General features: G+C 49.7%; 1 protein-coding gene across 3 annotated transcripts in view; it reads right to left on the reverse strand.

The window, feature by feature from the left end:
• Positions 1-7039, reverse strand: part of pax7a (paired box 7a) — a gene marked incomplete at both ends in the record, with an annotated part of 43289 nt that overhangs the window by 3421 nt on the left and 32829 nt on the right. The window lies entirely within an intron of this gene.

The following is a 7039-nucleotide window of genomic DNA, read 5'->3' on the forward strand; positions in this document are numbered from 1 at the left end:
AAACGCGTCCGGTTCAGGGCTGTGGATGTGATGGAGAGAGACGCTCATCACACGTGAAAGGCACGCTCAAGAGCTACTCCACCCCAGGAGAGCCGGAGACGGGACGACCCGGCACACAACAGCACACACAACCCCTCGCCTATCGGGGGCCCCCCCACTGGAAACAGAGGCCCCCCGGAACAGAACAGAAACGAACGGCGTCCAATTCAGCTTCCTAATAAAACGAGGGTGATACTCAAAGGGGAAGTTGAGTCTACAGGGGTGGGAAAAAGGGCAATTGTCCCACACATGCTTAGCCCCTATAGCGAGGGAGCCGTCCTCCTCAACATCAGGTTCACGTTGGGATTCGCTATGCTGAGCTGGCCTTTGGCCTGCTGGCTGCTAAACCAATTAGCCCATCGTGGAGGTAGTTACACAGGGGTGATACCAGCTCCCCCCTGCCTGCCCGTGTGCACGCTACGTGATGCTGCATACACACACACACACACACACACACGCACACACACACACACACACACACACACACACACACACACACACACACACACACACACACACACACACACACACACACACACACACACACACAAAGCGGAAGTGCTAGCAAGAGTAAACACTGGTGGAGACAACGCTGAGGACGCTAAGGAGATATAACGGCGGCGGCAGTGACACACTGGCTGCATCGGGCTCACGGTACACAGCTGAACCAACACAGCGGAAGACCAACCATACTGCTGCAAATTAATCATATCTCTGAGAGCAGGGTCTCCCAGGAAATATGAAGCACTTCAGAAACATAAAGGTCCGGTTAGTCATTTCCACATGTTAATTCTATCAGGACGTAAAAAAAAACCATTGGCCCCCCCCCCACCCCACCTCCATCTCCACACATGCAGACGCTGAGCATGTGACATGCATCCATAAGAGAGGGGAGATTCATGACCTCCTTTATGCATGACACATGTGATGCAGCCCCCCGCCCCCCCCCCCCCCAAATTGAACAGAGGAGGAAAGGAAGGGAAGGAGGAGGCAGGAGAGGAGGAGATCAGAGCTGAGGAGGAGAGGAAGCAGGGGGGAGTGGGGAGAGGAGTGGAGGAGAGGGGGGAGTTGAGGAAAGTAGAGTTGAGGAGATGGGGGGGGGGGGGGGGGGGGGGGAGGGGAGATCAGAGCTGTGGGGAGAAAGGGAAAGGATAGGAGGGGTGAGGAGGAGAGCGGAGGAGAGGAGGGGAGAGGGCGTCCTGATGATGGCTGTGGTGTAGGCCTCTCTGTGGGGAGTGGGGATACGGCCGGTCTTGTTGAGGGTCCAGGGAGAAATATAGCTCAGAGGCATGACTTCAATTAAGTTATTGGCTAATTGAAAGTGGATTATATCTCTTGTCTTTCTATGAAAGAGAAAAGCACTCAGCATCGGCACTGATGACTATATTTAGGTTTTATAAAAACCTTTCCCGATATACCCCTCATATACACTGCTTGATATGCTGAATATAATCAAAATGACTTCATGTCATGTTTCAGTATGAGGATTTTTCTTCTGAGGTTGAAGCCATTTTTAAAAAGCAGTGCTGTGTACTTGGCTTGTCCTTCTGAAGAGCAGATTCTGTATAAATTATAGTTTTGCCGGAGGGGTTAAGGTAAGCCACTCCCGTTTTGGAGTGGCTCGTGTTTGCTAGCAAACGCTAATCCAAGATAAAAATCAATGCTAATTCACTTCTTTCTAATCTGATTAGACTGCACATAGACATTTTCCTGTGCATTTTTAAGTGCAAAATGACATCCATTATGTGAATTTGTACTTTGGATTGTTTTATCATCTTCCCGGATACTTCTGCTTATAATTGTATGCATCATACCGAGATCTATAGCAACTCTTCTCCTAGGACTGATAGATGGTACAGTAATTGCTATTTAGCACATACTTTATGTATTTTTTGTGTAATGGCCACAATGTGACAAACATTAAGGGATAAGGACTGTGGATTGACAAGGATATCTGTAGGATATGTAATTTAGTATTGTCTGGATCTACGATGAGAGGATTTGTTTATTGTACTTTAAACACCACAAAATCCTCCTCTGAATTACTATTTTATACTCATAGCATACACATCCTTAATCTAAATCCTCCCTGTTCCTCAACTTCTGTCTCCCTCTCCCCAGCTATCTTCTCCTTCCTCCCCGTCTCTCTCCCCCTCCCTCCATCTCTCCCTCCCTTCCTCCCCCCTCCCTCTCTTCTCTCTCCTTGCACGCAGCCTCCTCCTTTGCTCAGAGAGTTTGTTTGTTGTGTGACTTTGTGTGAATGCTGCTCTGGGAGATAATGTGCGGCAGGACCTAGTTTAAAGGACAATGCTCCAGGGCCTCTTCTCTTCCCTCCCCTGCACCACCCCCCACCCACACCCTGAACACCCCCACTTCCCTCCTCCTCTACAGACAGATTACTTTACAAATAATAATAAAAAAAAAAAAAAGTAATTAATTCTCACAACTTCTGAGCCCCTCGCCAGCCTGCGGCAGACCGAACGGGAGAAGTGCAAATTGATACAATGTGCATCCTTTCAGATAAATAAATAGCACATTGGAGACACAGAATAGGGGCTCTTTTGTGGCGAGATAATTTTGGTTCACGTTACATTCTGTTTTGTTTTGTTTCTGTGAATGGTTGACGAGTCGCTCTTTGTTAGCGTCCCTTCCAGTTTAAAACCTCCTGGACATAGCCGGAGCCCGGAGATACGCCAAGCACCAGAACATGTACGCTTCTGACAAGTGGGCAGAGGAAGTCAAGCGGTACATGTAGACAGATACGTTCTTACAGCTTCAACACTTTAACAGCTAACCCCAACCACAACGACATGTTTTGTCTAGCTTCCATCTAACACCTGCCTTGTGGAAACAGTGGGCACACGAGATGGGGGCAAGGGAGCGGGGGGGTTCGGGTACTTAACGCCACATTAAAACAATACGGCTAAAACAGAGAAAATATGATATGTCTCTAGGAACGTGAAGGAAGGAAGGGAGGGAGGGAGGTAGTTGACGGTGGTGTTGGTGGCGGTGGCAAACAGCAGGGGGCGTTGGGGGCGGATAGGGGCAGGAGGGGGGGCGGGGGGGGTTGATACTGAGGAGAGAACAGTTAAAAAGTGAGCGAGAGCAGCGGGCGAGGAGAGAGTGGCGGGTACAAAGCCTCCTGCAGCAGCACCGGGCTGGCCCGAGGGCTGCAGCCTGCCTGGAGAGCTGATAGCAGCAGCAGCGGCAGCGGCAGCAGCCCCTTCTGTTCCCTACCACCGGCGCCAACACACCCCACTCCACAAACACTCTTAATCTGCGCAAGACTGGATTAGTTCCTCTGTCACCGATAGCTCTACTCCCACAACCACCCCCACCCCCCCAAACCCACACCCCGCCCTCCGTTCTGCCCAAATCAAATGCCCCCGAGATGTACCTTTAAGTTAGGCAGGGGTCACCGGGGCAGAGCCAGGCGTAAGGAATAAGCGCTGCCGATGTCTGGAAGTTATCTGAGCGGCGCAGAGCGCGCCCGCTGGACCTCGCGGTGCGATGGGCGCGCTGATAACGGCCTCGGCAGGCGCTGATTAAAGATCCCCGGTGATGCCGCAGAATTTTTTTTCGATCAATATTTGAAGGCCAGCCCTGCGGGCGTAATGACGGGGGACGGAGGCGCTCCGGATAATTCTCTCAGAGTGAGGGCTGAACCTGATACGGGCTCGGGTAATTGTCTGACTCTCTGAGAAGGGAGGAAGTGTAGATTATTGAAAAGTATAATGTGGTAGAAAAGTTTTTGTTTTTTTTGGGGGATGGCGAACATCTCTTTTACTTGCAAGAAGGAACCCCCGCCACACACACACCCCCAACAAATCTGATCAGTCCCCCCCAAAAAATGGAATATCTTAATTTCATTTTGGAAATCGTTTGGAAAAGAATAAATAGGAAAAGAGGCAAGTTTGAAAAAAAACATCAGGGTCGTTCAACGTCAAAAGACTTCTGCTCCCTGGAATGTCCCACCCGCCCCGCCCAAACCCCAACCCCTACCCTCCCCCCCCACCACACACACACACACACACACACACTCCCCCCCCCCCCTTCAGATGAGGGGCCGGCCCAGCGGGCAGTGAGGGCCCCTCATCTGAACAGACAAAATGACTATTTAAAAATAACAGTGATTGCATAAATTGAATTAGAGCAGTTTGGACACGGTGGGGGAGACGTCGGGGGCTGAGAGGGATGGGGGGAGGAGGGGGGAGGCAGCAGATGACGGGCTCCGGCCCCTGCGTGTCAGCCCGTTAATTGGCCGCGGCGCGTTAATAAAAGCTGAAAAGTGTCTTCCGTCCGGCGCTGAGAGAGACGGCGGTGGAGGAGGGTGAGGAGGAGGAGGGGAGAGAAAATAGGCTTTTGAAGAATTCAGCAGCGGGAGGGTGGGGGGTGGCTGCTAATTGTGTTCAATTAAGTGTCTGATTGGCAATGACAGAATCTGGGCGTTGACAAGGCGACCACAGATGAGGACGATTATGGGGCGCAGGAACAAGCTGTCACTCCTCAGTACGACGGGCCAGCACACACAACAACACGCGACAAACAAACACACACAAACACACGCGCGCGCAAACAAACACATGGAACACACACAAACAAACATACCGACCCAAACCGGCTCCATTGCGTTTCAAACTAATTTCAAAATGTTATGGCGGTCTACATCCTTATGCCTGTTGTTGGAGTTAGTTAGAAACACATTGATTTATGGAGAGAGAACTCTAGCCCGATGCTACTAGCCCTGTGTTCAGTGGAGCACAGCTGCTTATATTACCCTTCCTGCCGGGCTGCACTAAAGGCCTGCGCCCCTGCACTAACCAGAGGTTAATACGCCGTCTATTGGGCTGCAATTGGAGTACGTGTGGAGAGCACTCCTCTATTCTCTGCTAGTGATATGCTTGAGTAACTATGGGATGGATTCAGCCACTGGGAACAAGAGAGACCCCCATTAAACACACACACACACACACACACACACTCACACGCACATGCATGTATACAAAAACACACACACACACACACACACACACAGACTTAAACGTTCACCACTTTGCACCGACGCCTCTACTAAATTAAACTGCAAATTTTCTGATTCCAGGAGAGTGGTTTCAGGGAGGCAGTGTGTGTGTGTGCGTGCGTTAGGAGGGGAGAAAAGCAGGAGAGAAACAGAGGGAGGGAGGGACGGAGAGGGGAGAGAGGAGAGGAGGATTTGCCTGCTCAAAGCAGCAGGGGCCAGAGCTAGTGAAAAATGTCAGGTCAAATTGTTGTTGACAGTGTTAATATCGGCACCTCATAGCCATAATTACATGTAAATAAATAGTGAAATAGCTCTCAGCTGGAGACTAAGAGCATAGAGCTTCTGCATGACTCAGCCAGCTGAGGACTGCACCGCCTCTCACAGAGAGAGAGAGAGGGAGGGAAAGAGAGAGAGAGAGAGCGAGAGAGAGAGAGAGAGAGAGAGAGAGAGAGAGAGTGTAAGAGAGAGAGAGAGAGCTAGGTAGAGAGCGAGAGAGAGAGAGGGAGAGAGATACTGAACAACAGTCCACACACAAGGAGCTGACAAAGCTGATGTTTTATGTATTTTCTGCAATACATCAATACAGGCTACTTTGGGAAAATGGCCAACAACACAGTTTCTGAGTTTGAAAATCTGCCATAAAAAAAGGAAATTCTCCGTGGAAATAGGGGCCACGAGGGACCGACATGAACTCTTCAGCGCCAAACTCGCGAATCATGAGAAGAAATGGACAAAAAAAGAGATAAACGAGATGGAGAAGAGGAAGATGGACAGAATGATGGGTGGGGAGGTGTTTAGGAGAGGGAGAGAGAGAGAGAGAGAGAGAGAGAGAGAGAGAGAGAGAGAGAGAGAGAGAGAGAGAGAGAGAGAGAGTGTATTAATCACAACACTGCACCTGTCAGGGGGGCATCTGGAACTAACGGTAACCACATGAACCTGAGGAGCCCAGCAGAACCTCTGGCTGGTGGGCAGGTTCACAGCGCGCTGACCCCACTGCCTCCTCAGTGGCCAATAACCCCCCCGCCTGCACTCTGACCCCCCTCTCTCTCTCACACACACACACACACACACACACACTCACACACACACACGCACACACACTTCACCTGTCTGGACAGCCAGCAATTACAAGAGGCCTGAATGATACTTACACACTCTTGAGCTCTAACTTAAACACTAACAGCTCACTTCATAAATACAGCTATGATATCAAAGGAGGACAGCATTATAGCTGTATATCAATGTGAGGTGTGGGGCGGCTGTCATAATTGAATAAACATTGAAGACATGGCCGGGTGATCTGATGGCATATATCTTTCTGCAATGGAACCTTAAGCATGTGACACAGGGTGTGTTTGTGTCTAATTGGTATGTTAGATAGGATCGATGTCCATGCTTCTGCATTATTGAAGGCAATACCCCTCTCTCTCTCCTTCTGTCTCTCTCCCGCTCTCTCTCTGTAACTTATAGGCATTCCAACTGCGTGGGACACACAGCATGTGAATCAGTCTCAGTCGACTCCTGCTTAAATCCCCCATCTTCTAGGATTTACTGAAATTCATATTGGCTGCCTCTGCAAGATAAATGTAAATCATATTCCCTTATATTTGCTATTTATCAGGATGCGGCAGCTCACTTTCTGCAGGGAAATATCTCTTAGCCGCACACAAACACCCTTGCATTTAAATAGCATTTTTATTGTCCGCCATAGCCTTTCATCTGGGCAAAAGAGCTGGCTCTCCAGGGGAGAGGGAGAGGTGGAGCAAGAAGAGAGGAAGATAGAGAGAGGCAGAGAGAGGCAGGGAGAGAAAGAAGAGAGAGAGAGAGAGAGAGCGATGAGAGAGAGAGAGAGAGAGAGAGAGAGAGAGAGAGAGAGAGAAAAAAGAAGCACCACTGGCAACGCATCGTGACATGAAGCCAAATAGAGGGAGTGGAGGTTTATAGGTGAAAAATAGATTAATTATGAATACATGAATCCCT

This window comes from Pollachius pollachius (genome assembly GCF_949987615.1).
Source record: "Pollachius pollachius genome assembly, chromosome: 12".
NCBI lineage: Eukaryota > Metazoa > Chordata > Actinopteri > Gadiformes > Gadidae > Pollachius > Pollachius pollachius.